This window comes from Schistocerca serialis, chromosome 6, assembly GCF_023864345.2.
Source record: "Schistocerca serialis cubense isolate TAMUIC-IGC-003099 chromosome 6, iqSchSeri2.2, whole genome shotgun sequence".
NCBI lineage: Eukaryota > Metazoa > Arthropoda > Insecta > Orthoptera > Acrididae > Schistocerca > Schistocerca serialis.
The window spans coordinates 581,104,450-581,123,530 of record NC_064643.1 but is presented as its reverse complement, the minus strand read 5'-3'; positions in this window follow the sequence as shown (position 1 = coordinate 581,123,530).

Here is a 19,081-nt window from a genome sequence, read left to right as displayed (position 1 = left end):
GAATCCACCTCGCGGATTACCGAAGGCTAGTGAGCCAGACAGCCTGGGCGTAGTTTTTAGGCGGTTTACCCACAGTCACGGGGTTGGCATCCACGTTCGTCCTGACAAACACGCTATGCAAACATTTAGAAAACGTTCTCAAACTAGAACAGAGATTTACTCTAGCCGCAGCAGGTGGCGTGTACAGTTTCTGACACGGAGACAGTGGTGGCGTCAAGAAGGCCATCCGTCTACCAGCTACCACTAACATTGACTCAGCCCTTACGACAATACCGCCGCAATAGCAGGTTCGAGAAAAAGCAAAAGAAAAAGAATCATAATATTCTACACGCTATGTCTTGTCGCTGCAACCGTTCTCACCCGTTTCATGCTCTCCTTTTCATTTCTTGATAATTTTGGTACTGCGTTACATAGAGTAGATCCTCGACACTTCTCTTTTTGGGCCTCTCCTTGGTTTTCTTTTTCGAATTTTTTTCCTTCGAATACATGTGTCAAAAACTGTTTCAATAAATGGCCAAAAAGTTGTCTATTGCTTCCTTGGATCGTTGCTGTGAAGTTACTCTGCTCATTCATCTCCTTCAGAACATCTCCATTGGTTTCCTTCTTTCGTTCGACATGGTCCCCGTTAACGTTCTTCAAAGCCATATTTCCATTACTTCTAATATCTTTCTGGATTTCTTCAACAGTGTCCATTTTTTAAAGCCCTGCAGTTGCACATTTCAGGTGAACATTTTTACAGGTTTTTTTTTCTGTGCCAAACGGCATGTTCACTAGCACTTACCTTCGTCCACTGGAAGCATCTTTGACTACTACAGTTACTTTTACAGTTTCCCATATTGCAACTGTTTTACTCATCCTAATCAGTATTTGGCCAAGTGGCCTGTTACGATCTCAGTCCGCATCCTTGATGGTCTTCATATAGATCTTATACATCTGGGTTGGTATTTGAGGATTTTTCTGCGCATCCCGCTGGTCTTCATCCGTAGTACATAGTCTTTACAAGACTTTCCACAATCTCTATTGTGTATAAAATTTTCTTATCCCACAGTCAGCTATCCTTCTCATGAACACAATGCGGCGCTCGTTAGTATCCGTTAGTCTTCTCTGCCTAGTGTCCAAAATTCGCTGCCATAGAAGCGAGGGTATGTTTGGCCAGGGAGTCTTATAGGTTGAATCTAGTGTGCCGCCGAACAAGATATAGTACGAAGACGCTATTTATTAGTCCTGTGACTGTAGTAAAGTTTGTGGTTCTGTGTTGTATATCTTATCTAGAATGCAGCTCATGTTTTACCCTAGGCATTTGAATGCTGTTTCCTGTGATAAAGTTGTTTAACTTTCGACATTAAACGCTTAAGAGGACTAGAACCATTATATGAATATTGAGCACAACTTTATGAACGCTTTTTAGCCCTGATAACTACCGTCTACTTATAGTTAAACCTTTTTTGGTTACATACGTCGGACATAGCCCATCATCACAATCTCAGATCACAGAATTTAATACAATGTATCATATCGAATGATATGTGTCTTAGCGCTGGTGCTCAGTGAACACTCATTTGGCTATTTAATTATTAGGGGAGGAACGATCTTGACATTGTTAACTAACCATTGAGGAAGTTACCTGAGAAAAGGAATAATGGCTATGGGATTAATAATAATTTGAAAATTTGTCGTAAGTTCCTATGAGACCAACGTGCTGAGGACATCGGCCCCTGGGCTTACACACTACTTAATGTAACTTAAACTAACTCACGCTAAGGGCAATACACACACCCATGCCCGAGAGACGACTCGAACCTCCTACGAGGGCAGCCACGCTAACCGTGGCAAGGCGCAATATGGAAACACAACAAATTGTCCTGTCTAATACGATGTAGGCAAACCGTTGGCATTCAAAGCAACTTCCAGTCGTCTCGCAGTAGATAAATAGAGGCCCTGTACGGTATTCAAGGCAATCTTATACCATTCTTTGTTCGTAATAGTAGCAAGTGCAGTTAACGATGATGGTGATTGATAGCGATCACCCACCCTTCTCCAAGGTAGACCAAAAAAGCTCAGTTATTGAGATGCCAAGGTTGTGTTGGCCAAGGGAGGTGCGACAGTTTACCTTCCTGCTCTCAAAACCAGTCCTCGACGATGCCAGCTGTGTGGTACTCCGGTCGTCCTTCAACACAGAATCACCACTGGAAACGGACATTGTACCGTGGAATGGAGCTGATCAGTCAGAATGATCAGATAATCCTTGGCAGTAATGTGACTTTGCAGAATAGCCATGGGGCCCAAAGAACACTACGATATGGCTGCCCAGATCATCACTGAACCCCAAGATGTTTCGCTCTTTGGTTGGTTGATTGGATCGTTTGGGGGAGAGGACCAAACAGCGAGGTCATCTGTCCCATCGGAGTAGGGAAGGTTGGGGAAGGAAGTCGGCCCTTTCAAAGGAACCCTCCCGGCCTTTGCTTGAAGCGATTTAGGGAAACCACGGAAAACCTAAATCACAATGGCCGGACGCGGGTTTGAACCGTCGTCAACCCGAATGCGAGTCCAGTGTGCTAACCACTACGCCACCACGCTCTGTCCACTCTTTGGACGTAAACTTGGCCAGAAGCTGGGAACAGTATGAAACATGTCATTCAACCAAATGAGTCCTTCCATTGCCCAGTAGCCCAGATTTTATGGCGTCGGCATCAGGTTTTCCTGTTGACCAGCCAGGGTAGCCGAGAGGGCTAACGCGCTGCTTCCTGGACTCGAGTAGGCGCGCCGGCCCCGGATCGAATCCGCCCTGCGGATTAACGACGAGAACCGGTGCGCCGGCCGGCCTGGATGTGGTTTTTAGGCGATTTTCCACATCCCGCTAGGTGAATACCGGGCTGGTCCCGACGTTCCGCCTCAGTTACACGCGTCGTAGACGTTTGAAACACGTCCGCATTATTTCACGATTTACACTAGACGCAGACTGTTGGGGTACATTGATTCCGTCCTGGGGGATATGGGGTGGCGGCAAGAAGGGCAACCGGCCACCCCTAAAACTAATATTGTCAAATCCGTTGTAACCACGCCGACCCTGCGATCGCTACGGGACTATGCCGTAAGCGAAAGAATCAGGTTTTCCTGTTACGGGTATCTGCATCACTGAAGATAAAATTTGGAATTCCAGCTCGACCTGCAGTTCCCAGATTATGGAGCTCACTTAATGTTGTTTTGGTGCTGACAGGGCGGCAGCTGTCGTTCACCTATTTTTTTGTTACAATCTTCGTCAATGACTGCCGTTGACGATGTCTCAACACACCCTTTCATCCACTTTGAGACTTAGCAGAAGATGATTTTCCGATTTCCCTGCATGCGGTGTAAATCTTTGGAACCGTGCCGCTTGAAACAACGAACACTTTGGCTTCCTTGGTTGCGAAAACGTCCACGATACGGACACCAACAGTTTGCCCTCGTTCGAATGCACTGAGCTCGACATGCTGCGCTCACAGCTGCACAGAATAGTGCTCTGACCGTTCCTGGCCCTTGCACGGTATTGAGCATATTGCGCAGATGCCATTCTTGGTCAAATACAACAGTGCAATCTGCAGGTTTCGCTAGCATCTGCATTTATGTTCAAGCATGCATTTCCCACGACGCTCCCCTATTTTTTGTACGGCGCTTTTAGCTGCCTGCGCATGAGAATCTTAGCTCTGGCGTGCACGAGTACGAAGCCGTTAGTCCCGGGCGAGCAATCGCTCTCTCGATCGGCCAGGGCCCACGGTGCGCGCACGTGGGACCCGGTGGCCGGCCGAGCCTGCCTCAACAGCAATTACGGGGCCGGCCGGCCTAAGCAGCGCCGGTCGCGCCTCATTACGCGCCGGGCCCGCTACGCCGACTTATCGCGCATCGCCGGGGAAGACACGCAGGCGCGCCTGACGTGCTGCAGCCTGGCAGCACACGCTGCGTTGTCAAGATACTTCTACACAAAGTTAACACTCAGAATGGGTGGAGCAAACAAAATGACGCTTCACGAGGTAAGACGGTACGTGTTGATTCAGTGGTAACAAAAACGAATCAGATTTACAAAGAGCTTGGCGAAATGAGCCAACGTACCAGTAAGACGTAGCACCCTTTCTGGTCTGGATGTATGCACTGATTCGATTGGGAAGGCTGTCATGAAGCTGTTTTACCCTCACCTCAGGCTAGCTGGCCGACAACTGTTGTAAGTTGTCGTTGATATTGTGGATATAGGCAATGGGACTAAGTTGACTTCCAAGCAAGTCTCTCGCATACTCTATAAGGTACTGATCTACAGATCATCCTGGCCACTGGAGTACCTCAACATCAGGCGGGCAGTTCATAGAGACATGTGTCATGTGTGGACGAACACTGTACTGTTGAAAAATTGCACCACGATGCTATTGGATCATAGGTAGCAAATGACGACGCAGGGTGCCCGTAACGTGCCGTTGTGCCGTTAGAGTTCACTCAGTCACTACCAACCGTGGCCTGACGTCATAGCAGATGGTTCACCACGCCGTGATGCTAGGAGCAACACCACTATGTCTCTTCAGGAGATTGGAAAACGGGGAACTCTCCCCAGGTTGCCACCGTACATGCCACCGATGGTCATCCGGGATAGTGCAGAAGCTGAGACGCCGTTCATCAGCGGACCATGCTTCCCAGTTACGGCACCAGTCCAAAGGCAGCTGAATATGACTGTTTGGTAGTCCGGCTGTTGCTACTCTCGGACCAATGGTGTGGGATGACGTAAAGTGTTGCATGAGGTCTGTTATTTGTTCTCTGATGGCAAGTGCAGATGTGGAGCTACGATGTGCTTGCTGCACACTACTGTAAACCTCGCTCGTGATGGTCAGACGTGGTCGACGGGAACATTGACGATGGGTATGGCTGCCCTTAAGTTCCCATGTACACCACCATTGGGCCAGTGTCATATCCGAATGCCCCACAAACCTAGATATTGTACGATTCGTCCGTCTGACCAACTGGAGTCCCACAGTAGGGTCCCTTTCAAACTTTTGTCAGATGCTGATAAAGCTGTCTCACACGAGTACGGGGCATATTCATGTCCTCTACAGTGATCACTCAAAATCAGGCGCTGTTCTCGTCCCTTATATACCCCACCAGACACTGTAACAACGCTAAACACCACCACCAACAGTTCGTTCTTCAATGTCAATAGACTTCACAACAGCCGTATACTTTAAGATATTTTATTCTGAAAGCAACCAGTTTCGGCATTTCAATTTGCCTTCTTCAGACCCAGTACGCTTTTATCCAAATAAACGAACTTGTCGTATAGCGCCATAAATCACTGGATTTCGTGAATTCCAGTCGTTATACGAGTACGAATGCTTCATTGGAATTCGAGAAATACAGTGATTTGTGGCGCTGTGCGACATGTTCGTTTATTTGGATAAAAGCATATGGGGCCTGAAACTGGAAAAATGAAATGTTTAAACTGGTTTCTTTCAGAATAAAATAAAATATCTTAAAGTATACGGTTGTTGGTGAAGTTTATTGACATTCAAAATTACTTACCAGCCGATGTCCCCTGGCCATAATGAACCCACATAGACAGTACATTCTAGTGGCTGTTTACCTGTAACACAGAATATCAACTCTAGTCATTTCCATGCCCACCGATGATTAGTTACATAAACATCTGACAATACCTTCTGGATGCTTCACTCTTTTTTGCTGGACAGTGTATTTCCCACGTGAGGGGCACATGCACCTCTTACTCGACAAAGCGAATTCAAGACTTAGTCGCAGTGCCAATACCGTCGCCTTCACGGCCGAAAAACGGACTGGAGGGGTAGTAATACGTATTACCGGGCTCTCGCATAACGTGCACAGTTCCGTAAAGATCGAGGAAGGGTCCGTTCCTCAACTTCCCTTTCAGGCTAGAAAGAGCGTATGTTTATTTGGGCAGAACAGTGCTCTGCGCTTTGGCCAACGAGAAATGCGTGGCTTCAACTGTGTGTTAGAATCAGCTCACCGTAACATTATATCTTTGTGGGTAACTTCAGAAGAGTACGGACACGTTGCGATAAAAAAGATCGGTTCCGGATCCACACCAAAAACAACCGAAAAAGCCAAAGACTACTGTTCTTCCAGAACAAAATTGTGAAATGGATATATCGCACTACTTTAAATGGGTACGAATCTTAAATATTACTTTTACTGTATAAATTTCTTCTGACTAAAAGTGGCCTCAGATGAAGCTCATTGTTACATAATTTCTTTCCTTTTAAGAATTTTTCTTCATTCTTCTGTCAATTATTATTAATTTTATTATTATCATTACAAAATATTTGAAGAGAACCGCAATGGCTGCCAGTTACAAAATATCTACTTCTGGAAGGAGAACGGACACTTGGCAGTTAACAACAAAGAAAACTGCAGAGAACTTTGGTATCCTTTTTTTCCAGGACTACTAGTAAGGAGAACGTCTGCGAAGACAGTAGAAGAGGTATTTACGCAAGTAAAGCTGTGATGGCGGTTTGTGAGTCGTGCTGGGATGGCTCAGTCAGTAGGGCACTTCCCCACGGAAGGCAAAGTTCCAAGTTTCGAGCCCTGTCCTGCACACATTTCTGATCTGCCAGTAAGTTTCAAATCAGCGCACTCTCCGCTGCAGAGCGAAAATTCATTCGGGCATTCCGTCATGTATTCGGATATTAAAAAGCTCAGGCTAAAATTCTGTGAGCGTACTAGAAGAATGGAACCAGATTAACCACATATCTTGTGATATGCTACGAAACTCGCAATAAAGTTAAAGTTGAAACAATAAAATGGATCGATTCGCTAAACAAAAGGACTGAAGGAAGTAGGAACACAACTCTATATACATGTCAGAGAAATTTTTTGGTAAAGAATTCCTGATTTGACATCTGACCTGCCAAAAAATCCGAGAACAGCGAACAGCTTGGTCTGACGAGCGATAAAGAGCACATTGTGAGATAATGATAGTAATTTTGGCACAAAGAAAAGCTATTTAAAATCTCTGAAACTGCCCTTTTTGGTGCATTGCGTGGTCCAACAGGACCCAAACCCACCATGTCAAGCACGAGTGCTACTTCTGAATGCCCCATGAATTCCTACGAGTAAGAAGGAATATTACGAATTCTGTCCGCAGACGAGATAAGCAACGACTTAAGTACACATGGCAGCAGTCATACTAATGGCTCTTGTACATTACTCGTGAGTAGCTACCTTGTTTACGCAACCGCTGCCACTTGCTTAGTTAAAATCCCTGAGTGCCCTACTTGGGTACGTATCTAATGCATGTAGCATGTTTTTCCCTCCTTTAATGTGTTAATGACTTCACCTAGTGTCCTTAATGACTTTACTTAGTAACCTGTTGACGGGAGGTGTAGTTAAACGTGAAATCCGAAAACCAGAGCGACGTAAAATTTTTCACACGGTTGACAGTTCAGAAGCCGTTTGATATGTTCCTCAACTCTGGAAACCCTTAGGCAGAGCTTTGTTAGTATACGACCAATCGTCTGCAGTCCGTCACAGTTTTGGTCCTATAGTGCTGTCTGCTTAAGGGAAGAAGATACAGTTCTGTTCTACTTCTTTCTTACGCTTTCCCAGTTCCGAAGTGCGCTACAAGAGATGTCATTGAAAGCAATCGATTTCTGTTTCCCTCCTCTCACGGGGGCTCACGAGAAGGGAGAAAAGGAGCAACTGTCAATTAGCGACGTCATTCTAGATGGCAGAGACGCAAATAAAATCGAAATGCGTTCACAGCCGAACAGATAAATTTCAAGACGATTCAAAGCAAGCACTGCCATATCTTTAATTGATTCAGAGAGCAATTATTACGCGGCGCTTTTAATTGAGTTACGTTTGTAAGGCAATTAAGTAAATTTTATGAAGTAAAAGAAAATGGCAAAGCTAAAGGATGAAAAAGAGCTGTGTAATAATTAAGTTAATAATTGTTGTGCGTAATTAGTTATGTATCGTGGTCGGTTTCCATTTAATTTTCTCGCACAGTTGCCGAAAATTATCAACTTTGTCGGTCTTTCGGTAAGGAGGGTGGCTTCAACCCGTGAAAAGTGGTGAGGTCTCGAATTTACTAATTGCTGAAAGGCAGTTTGCATCTCCCGCAGTCACAGTTTTGTGTTCTTAAGTGAAGAATAAGTAAAATTGCGTTCATCTACATGAGTATAGCATATCTTTTCAAAGAATGAAGTAGGAGTGTTTCTTTTCCTATTTTTCAACGAAGAAAATGTCTGAGACACCTTGTTCGTGTAATCTGTCCCACAAAATTGCAAATTTTTAACCTTAGGACTTTGGATCCCCGGATACTTTGAAGCGGCATGTTAGATGTCGGCAAGTCCCATATTCGACACAAATAACCTTTTTTTTTTTCGTTATAATCTGTCATTAAATACTTGTAGAGCTGCAACTAGTTGTGTGTCTTCGGAAAGAAGCACTAATAATAATAAAAATAATAGTCATTATCATATTTTCGTGGCGAAGTGTAGTCAACATACAGGTGCCATGAGGAATTTTGAAGACGTGATCATTTATTTATCGGTACGTTCACATGCGTATCGCAGTGTAGTCATACCATGCTGTGCTCACTATCAACAAAGTACGCTGAATTTGCAATGTGTCATAAATACATCGATATCACAATTTCTTGTTATACCTCGATTATACCTGGCCACGAATGTACCGCAATTGTTATTATTATTATTATTATTATTGCAGAAACGTGAGTCGTCGAAGCGATAGATCTGTTCGATTGAAGGTTACAAAAACGAAAATAAAAGAAAATGACGTGATTTGAACACAGTACGTGCAGACTTCTACACTACCGCTTTAGCCGCTTACGCTAGCGCCGCAACTCGATGGCTTGCACTCTTGTGTAGTATTACACAGACTCGTAAAAAGTGAATGTCGGTTTCTCAGAAACTCTCGATAATCGCATCATACTGGAGTAGCATGCGTTACATTGGATTACGAATTACAATTCTGCGAAAAATGAGGAAAACAGATGACAGATGAACCTTCCACATCTCCATTCTAATTTTTTCGTGTTGGCGCGAATATTAAGTCGCCACACATTACCGACGTCCTAAGAAATATCTCGTAGATCTTCCGCAGTTAACTGCCCTAGGAGTTTGAAGAAACTAATAAAAAAAAACTTCTTTATAGCGGCAACTAAAAGTATCTGTTAAAAAGTGAATTCTATACAGTAACGGATCACTTAGATAACCAGATTAGGGGTTTTGTAAAAACATAATACGCTTGAAAATAATGAGAATAATAATAATCTACATTTACATAGATACTCCGTAATCCACCGTACGGTGCGTGGCGGAGGGTATTCAGTACCACCACTAGTCCTTTCCACTCGCAAACAGAGCGAGGGAAAAACGTCTGTTGGAATGGCTCAGTATGAGCCCTAATTTCTCGTGTATCATTTTCGTGGTCCTTACGACCAATGTGTGTTGGTGGCAGTGGAATCGTTCGTCAGTCAGTTTCAAATGCCGTTTCTCTAAATTTTCTCTACATTGTATCTCGAAAAGAAATAATAATACACGTGTCGTTTTTCACCACACTTGTGCACTAGAATGTTCTTTTTTTATTGAAATAACTCACTCGTTAACAGCGCATTGCATAATAATAACGTTTTACTCTCTTTCTCAGTTCACAGTCTCACTCATTATACAAGGATGCGGAATTAGTTTTTTAGACAAGCAAATGGATAGTTGCGGTACACAAAATGGAAACCAAACATCGTCACTACAGTACGAATGTCAAGTCATAGCGTCTGTAGTATTAAATTACGAAATAATGTGTGTACAGTTTGTGCGGTGACCAATATTAAGAACGGAAAGGACAGCCTAGCACTACGTTTTCACATTATTAAACAACTTACTTGAAAACAGCAGTGAACACTACAATAAACCAAATTTGGTTGCACTGTTTTGAAAACATTTGCCATCTGTTCTTAAGGATGCAGGCTATGATTTCCGTCTGGCAATTTTGATTTAGTTTTTCCGCAATGGATCCTAGTATAAGGCCACGCGCGAATAACTTGCACATCCTTATCAAACTACCTTTTAAAGTACATTATCTGATCAGAAGTATTCAAACAGCCAATAGCAAACACTTATGTGGGGTGTATGCTCTCTTCGCCTTTGTGACTGCTTCAGCTCTGCTAGTGACACTTTCAACGAGGTATCTCAAAGAAATGGCAGCCCACTGTTCCTCAAGAACCCAAACCAGAGAAGATAGCGACGTTGGACGATGGGGTCTCGACTTTAGCCGACGTACTAACTCATCCGAGAGAAGTTTCATTTGGTTCCGGTCGAGGACCTGGGCAAGCCAGGCGATTTCAGGCACGTTATTTTCGACAAACCATTGCCCAACAGACGCTGTTTTACGACAGGAAGCATTTTCACGCTCATGCAATCATGGTCTCCGAAATGTTCCTCTACTACATACAGTACATGGAATCCCACACCGGAACACCACGTTCTCCGTACTTCAGTGTTGGTACTATAAGTGATCATAACCAGCATTCTCCTGCTATTCGTCAGACCTACGCCCTCCCATCGGATGGTCGTAGAGTAAAGCGTGATTCATCACTCCAGATCACTCGTTTCCAATCATCAGCTGTCCATTGGTGTCCATCTTTACACCACCTCAAGTGTCGCTCAACAATTACTGCTGGTAAAGTGTGGCTCATGAGGAGCTACACGACCATCGTACCCCATACATTTTGACTATCTACGTACAGTAATTACGTGCAGTCGACCGCTGGTACACTTTGGAACTCGCGAGTGACTCCTTCCGCTGATTTGGTGCATTTTTTTACGTCACCTTCTGCAATGCTCGAGAGTCCCTGTCTGTCGGTTTCTGCCTAGTCGTAGGGGTCTCTGGTTCGATTCCTGGCCGGGTTGGGGATTTCTCTGCCCGGTGAGTGGGTGTTTGTGTTGCCCTCATCATTTCATCGCCACCACCACCAATCGTGATAGTGGCCAGATTGGATTGTGTAAAAAAATTCGACTGTGTAAAAATTGGGACTTTGCACGGGCACTGATGACGGCGCAGTTGAGCGTGCAACAAACCAAGCATCATAATCATCTGCCTAGCCTTGTTTTGCTTTGGTTGTTCCTTTGCATTTGCGCTTCACAAGCACATCACCAACAGTCACCTTGGGTAGCTTTAAGAGGGTTGAAATGTCCGTGATATGTCTGTTACCCAAGCGACATTCAGTGACTGGGGCAGGTTCGAAATCATTGAGCTCTTCTGACAGACCGAATCTGCTGTTATTATTTTTTTTAAATTTATTGTCTTTCGGAACGTGCTCATACATCCATCCCATCACAGGAAATGTTATGCTGCGATTTGCTTTAACAGTTCGTGACATACACTACTTTAACTCGTACTAAGTTACATAGGGTTAGCAAAGAACTGCTTCAACATAAAAGAAAATTTATAATCAGAGTACGCGAAAACGAGTAAACATGACGAAAATGTATCACAGGATTGACAGTGGTAGTATACTAGAAAAATCCTACTGCTAACACAAAGGTAAATCGCAGGTTTTTTTGGGGGGGGGGGGGGGGGGGGAGTGGGGGGAGGGGTATTCACAATTCAGCCCATATGAACGACTCTGTATATAAATGAACAGTGAAATATTCTTTATATGTCCTGCGAGAACTGTTTCAAAAACTACAAATAAAGAAATGAATACTTGTGCAGGTCTAAAAGTACCATCGAGACAGAACAGCACAACTGTTCACATGAATCAAAGTTGTGTATTACAGCCACACGTTTAGATATACGAGTATTCAGACACATACGTATAGAAGGTGCGCAGTGACATACATTTAGCGGCTGAGCGTTCCATATTCTGGAGAGAAGGATGTGGTGATACGTTTAGTTACTTGCGTTTCTGGTCTTTCCCTGGAATTCTGAGTTCTTGGGTCATTAGATTATCAGCGCAGGAAGCTATGTCTCGACGTTGACACTGTTGACAAACTCGTACAGTAGCTTATAAGTGGCTATATCGTCGGATACTAACAACATTTGGATGACCAAGAGTCCGACCATTACTTTCCAGGACGTTTATGTGATATGTGCCCGAGGACATTGGAGAACTATATGGTTTGGTTCGTCTTTCTCTCCACAAACACAGAGAGATGACGCTTACGTTGTGCCCATAGAGGTGTTTAACTTCCATTGATAAAATTTTAGCCATGCTACAACTGTCGTGAATCTCCTTTATGTTCGTGCCTTGTTGTGTGAGGGTAATCTCGGAATTGTGGAATGAACTAGTTTGATTTTTAGATGTCTGCGAGCATTCCTTTTCCCAATCCGAGGACAACCTTTTATTGAGCGTGGGTATCATATCTGACCCGCTTTGTTACCTTGGTCCTATACTTACAATAGAATACGCCAAGCCTCCTTTTAAAGTCAGTTACATAAGAAAGTGTACGCCGTTATCTGTATGAAATAAGACACTATTATATATTTACATGAAATGAAATGAAATGAGCGTTTGGCGTCATTGGCCGGGAGGCCCCTCGCGGGGCAGGTCCGGCCGCCATATCGCAGGTCTTATTACATTCGGCGCCACATTGGGCGACCTGCACGCCGGATGGGGATGAAATGATGATGAACACAACACAACACCCAGTCCCTGAGCGGAGAAAATCTCCGACCCAGCCGGGAATCGAACCCGGGCCCAGAGGACGGCAATCCGTCACGCTGACCACTCAGCTACTGGGGCGGACATATATTTACATGAAAATACATGTTATTACTAATTGCACAATTACCTAATAGTTAATTCAGTCACCGCCATTACCGATTATAGCTTCGCACCTTTTCGGTATGCTTTTCATGTGATTTTCTTCATTTTCTATCGGTAACGATCACCGTGTCGTAGTGATGTTATATGACAGCTGCTTCAATGTGTGTAATGGCTTTCCTTTAAGCTTCATCTTATTATACGATCAAACATTTCGATCGGATTTGCATCTGGATACATTGGAGGCCAATCCATCGTGGACAAATGGTTCAAATGGCTCTGAGCACTATGGGACTTAACATCTGAGGTCATCAGTCCCCTAGAACTTAGAACTGCTTAAACCTAACTAACCTAAGGACATCACACACATCAATGCCCGAGGCAGGATTCGAACCTGCGACCGTAGCGGTCGTGCGATTCCAGACTGTAGCGCCTAGAACCGCTCGGCCACACTGGCCGGCCATCGTGGACACCCCTCTGTCTATTCTCCACGCTGTACAGAGATGGCTGCGATGTTTTCGGGTCATCATCCTCTTGAAACACCCAGTTTGCCTCGTTCGAACGAAATATCTTCTTAACGAGCATCAGAAGGCATGTTTGATAAATGCTGCACATTTTTCAGTGTTTAAATTGGCTGTGAATAAGTGCAGGTAGCCAAAACTGCATCCGACAAAAAACATCCAATTGGTCCATAATATAGCTGCGATTCTTCTTGGAATACTGGCATATAATGATTATAAAGTCTCCAGTGGAATGTTATGTCACTCTCCTATCAGAACCTCTTCTAACTCCTGAAGTGACGATGGAGGCGGAAATCTGCTCCGGAGTCTGCGCTCCAATACCGCCCACAACGGTTCGATAATGTTCAAGTGCGGTGACTGTATGCTCCTCATACCATGATTGTACTGTCCTGGCTGTGTGAATGGGTGCATTATCGTCCTGAAAGATGGCATCATTGTTGGGGAACAACATTTGAATCATTGGATGCACCTGATCACATAAAATGTTGACATACCATGATGTGGCTGCCACACCATCACACTTCCACCTCCATGCTTATCCGCTGGAATCAAGCAATCAGGATTGTAGGCTTTTTTTGACGTTCTCCAAACGTAAACCGGGCCCGCTGTTGGAAATAACGAAAATGTTGACTCGTCGGACCATACTACATGTTTACACTGATCAGCCGTCCAGGATTTATGCTCCTGACACCATGTTTCACACTTCTTTGCGTTGGTTGTCGTCACTAATGGTTTCGGTATAGCAGCTCTTCCATGAATGTTCGCTTTATGGCGTTCTCGGAGGACGGTAGCGATAGATGAACTAGTTTAAAAACAACAGTGACATTCATTATGATAATACCATAAAAAAAGACTTACACTTTCCTTTACTCAACCTATTTTTGACACAGAAAGGTGTAAAATAATCTGCTATAAAAATTTTCGACAAATTACCAGATGAAATAAAATGTCTCACAGACAGCAGTAATAGCTTCAAAAATAAATTGAAATCATATCTCCTTGATAGCTCCTTCTATACCATTGATGAATTCTTGAATAGGAATAAATAAATCTGTAAATATAGTATATGCATTTTATGCCATTTAAGGGAATTGGGTAAATAATAAAAATATTAATCTTTAACTCACATATATATTAAAAAATCTTGTTTCGTATGTGCATTTCTTGTGCACTTGACACGTTCGACATCATAACGGCTACCGTACCGTGCGATTGATCAATGGACACGCAACCAACTAACTAACTAACTAAGTGACTACCGGGTCTCGAAGATGACTTTTGAACTCTGCAGTCACTTTAGTTGCCATGGTTTTGTGTTGTTTTGACGCAATTCATGTTAGCGTACGACGATCTCTGTCGTTTAGTTTTCATTTGCGCCCACTGTTACGTTTACATTATGGTGTCTTTCCATGTTTGGGGAAGTATGCCATGAGTGTTGAAACAGATGCTCTTGAAACATTTAGTAAGTAGCCTGTCTCGGTTACTGATGCTCCAGCTAATTGGGTCCCCCCCCCCCCCCCAATCTGCCCTCTTTGGAATCCTGTTAGGTCTTTCATTGCACGTTGACTTCGGCCTCTCATGCACATACAAAGTGTGCACTACTCGTAAATAACCTGCACTGATGCCTGGTCCATACTGAACACTCACAGTCCCGTGCGACTCCTGATTTAGCTGCGTTGTTGACCGTCAAACACAACCATTCCATTCCTACCACTGTTCACGTTATTTTGCCCGTCCCCTGTATACACCGTGCGAAAACAGATTCGTGACTACTACCAGAGATGTCGCTGCGGAAGTTACATTTAAATTTATGGCGTATACTTTCTTCTGGAACTGACTACATACTAGCGGGTACGCCTCTTGTGAATTGTAGTGGAGAATTCCGCTTTTGAAAAGGGTCTTCGGATACTTTTGGTCAGATAGCGCTGTTGTTGTTGTTGTTGTTGTTGTTGTTGTTGTTGTGGTCTTCAGTCCTGACACTGGTTTGATGCAGCTCTCAATGCTACTCTATCCTGTGCAAGCTTCTTCATCTCCCAGTACCTACTACAGCCTACATCCTTCTGAATCTGCTTAGTGTATTCATCTCTTGGTCTCCCTCTACGATTTTTACCCTCCACGCTGCCCTCCAATACTAAATTGGTGATCCCTCGATGTCTCAGAACATGCCCTACCAACCGATCCCTTCTTCTAGTCAAGTTGTGCCACAAGCTCCTCTTCTCCCCAATTCTATTCAATACCTCCTCATTAGTTATGTGATCTGCCCATCTAATCTTCAGCATTCTTCTGTAGCACCACATTTCGAAAGCTTCTATTCTATTCTTGTCTAAACTATTTATCGTCCACGTTTCACTTCCATACATGGCTACACTCCATACAAATACTTTTAGAAACGACTTCCTGACACTTACATCTACACTCGATATTAACAAATTTTTCTTCTTCAGAAACGCTTTCCTTGCCATTGCCAGTCTACATTTTATACCCTCTCTACTTCGACCATCATCAGTTATTTTGCTCCCCAAATAGCAAAACTCCTTCAGATAGCGTTATTTAATTAAATATATGTTCGTAGTATAACACTGAAAAAAAATGAACAAAATCGATGAACCATTGAGTGTAAGCTTCCACCGTTAGATACACGTCCATGGACTGAGTTCTTAGACGCACTTTGCATATCATCTTTTTAATTTAGCACTGGTGGCGTGAGTATTGCGCCGCCACTTCTAACTCGAGTCCTTAAAAATAGCTCGCAGAATTTCGGGTCTCGTAATTAGCCCTTTTCCGAGGCGTTTCCTTTCGCTTCCCCGGCTTCCGCGCGAGTTGTTCCGGCGCCGTCAGAGAGAGCACGGGATACTTCGGGGCCGACTCGGTGGCACCGCCGGAGTCGCAAGTCTATTATTATAGCCATCGTGGCGCTCCCTCATCACGCACGCGAGCCGCGGAATTATTCGTGAGCTGCTCACTGCCCCCGAGGACTGGCGGAGCGCTGAGATATTAATGCGGAGGCGGCGGCGCCCGAGGTAGCTGGGGGAGGCAGCGAGCCCGCAACTTGCCGGCCCCGCGACGGAGAGGGCGTGCGCTGCATTTCCATCAGCTGGCGCTGCCTGGCGCCCGGTCTGTGGCCACCTGGTCCAGTGTAGCTCGCCGCTGCCGTCTGGGGGGAGTATCCGTGCCTCTTCTCTCATCTTCTGTGGGCACCTTCTCTGTCTGCGGAGGGCACAGTGCTTAACTGCAGTACCACAACTCGAGAGGCCTCCCAAGCGACTGGTGGCCTTTAAAATAGCAACATCAGGAAGAACAGAAAGTAACTAAGCCTGAACAGTATAACTGGGATAATAAATGATCAAATTCGTAGCTCATTGGGGTATAGGGGGTGTGAGGTTTAGCACATGGCGCTGGTATTTCTGACAGCAGTGACAGCTCTAACGCAGCTGGGCCTCGAGTCGAACTGAGCTAGTATCACATAACACCAAAATATCTCAAGGCCCTTGTGATGGTGCAGAAACAGAGACCAACAGTACCCTTTCCTGAGGTCTGGCATAGAACTTCTAATCCGGGAAAATATGGCGCGATAATTTGTATAATCACTTTGCGAAATAATCGTACCAGATGATAATATTTTGCAGTTATACTTTATCAATCTGTCTGGTAATCTAATGCTGAAGTCTGTTTATTTGCAGACCCAAACATTGCAGTTTCGACCGTCTGGCTATTACGAAGGGAAAATTATGTTGCTGATTACGCCCTTCTTGTGTGTACTGCGCTCTTTGTATTGCGTTGTAAATATTTTGCTCGAATTCGGCTTGATTTTTTATCTAATCCGTAATATTGTTTCTTTTTTCTTCATGTGAAAAGCAATATGCTTTCGCTGCATGGTATTCTGTGAACTCACGTCAATTTGTTACTCCTTACGAATTCATGTATGGACGGATCGATTTAAATGCATGTTAAGTACACTGCTTATATACTACTTCATTTTTGTTTGCGCCAGTTTTTCACACTCTCTAGCGTTTACTGCAGGCCATCGAAATTTTCTTTTACTTTTGGTAAAATGAAGTTTGTAGTCCCTGTTAATAATGCGTCAAAGCATTTACGTAAGTTACGTCGCACTTTTAGTATAAGCGCGGAACAATTCTCGAGCCACCAAGACTACAAAGCGTTTTCACCTACTTCCACATCCATACTCTGCAAGCCACCGCGAAATGCATGGCAGTCAGTGACAAAAATGAACAACGTTCAAACCAGTGTTAGGCCTACATACTCATTCCGTGAGAAGATGTAATAAAATTGTATGCAAATATGTCAGAACTTGCTAACATGCAGTTCTCAATTAAATACGAAAAAGTACCTAAAACAGATGGAAACAAAAATAAAGCGTGTGTGTGTTGTACCGGGGACCTAGAAACGACGGAGAGGCTTTGTCCCGCCGTAGCCCTCAGTGGTTCACAACACCACAACAGGCCGCAGCAGCCCACTCGCCCCACCGCCGCTCCACACCGAACCCAGGGTTACTGTGCGGTTCGGCACCGAGTGGACCCTCCCAGGAACGTCTCATACCAGACGAGTGTAGCCCCAAATATTTGCGTGCTAGAGTAATTATGGTGTAAGCGTTCTGGAGACAGTGTTTGCGCAGCAATCGCCGACATAGTGTAACATGCGGGATACGAGGAACCAGCACGCATTCGCCGAGTCAGATGGAAAACCGCATCAAAAACCATCCACAGGCTGGCCGCCACACTGGACTTCGACACTAATCCGCAGGGCGGATTCATGCCGGGGACCGGCACGCCTTCCCGCTCCAAAAGCAGCGCGTTAGACTGCACGCCTACCCGGGCGCGTTAAAATAGAGTAGGATAATAGCAATATACTTGACTTGCATTTAAGTTGAGTGGTTCACACACACATATTTGAAAGCAGTAACATTTGCTCAAAATTCAGATAACACACACTGTGACAAAAACTGCTTCTTTTCCATTGCCTCGTCTATTATACGCAGTACACAGTCCCGTACAATGCATCCATATCCTTCTGCATCCAGTGTTTCCTTAATCGCAATAAGAGAACTGCATTAACAGCGAAAAACAACCCCATACCGTATCACCACCTGCCCCATACTTCACTTTTGGCACTTCACAAGGCGGCTTTTACCGTTCATAAATGATTCGCCAATCTCAAACTTTTCCACTGGATTGCTACAAGGTGTGGCGTTGATTCATCATTTCAAATACTCAAAACGTTCAAATGTGTGTGAATTCTTAAGGGACCAAACTGCTGGGGTCATCGGTCCATAAACCTACACACTACTTAATATAACTTACGCTAAGGACAACACACACACCCATGCCTGAGGGAGAACTCGAACCTCCGATGGGGGGAGCCGCCCGGACCATGGCAAGACGAGGTAGGCTCGCGGCCTCCAAATACTCGTTTCCAATCACCCACTCTCCAGTGACGTCGCTTTTCAGATCATCTCAAGGGCTGTTAGCACTGATTGCCAAAATGTCTGTCAGTACATGAATTTTCGGGTCTTGATTTAGCTGTGGTTCGTCCTTCGCGTTTTTACATCACAATCACGCCACCAACAGTCGACTTTGCAAACTTTAGAAGGGTTGAAATATCCCTGATGGATCTGTTAGTGACATCGACTGACTTGTCCACGTCCAAAGTCGGTCAGGGCAACCCATTCCGTTTTTGCTGCTTCTCTACTGACAACATACTGACGCTGACCCTTACCTGGCGAGCATCCCTCACTCGTCAAAAGTGCAGGTTGAACATGTGATTCCTG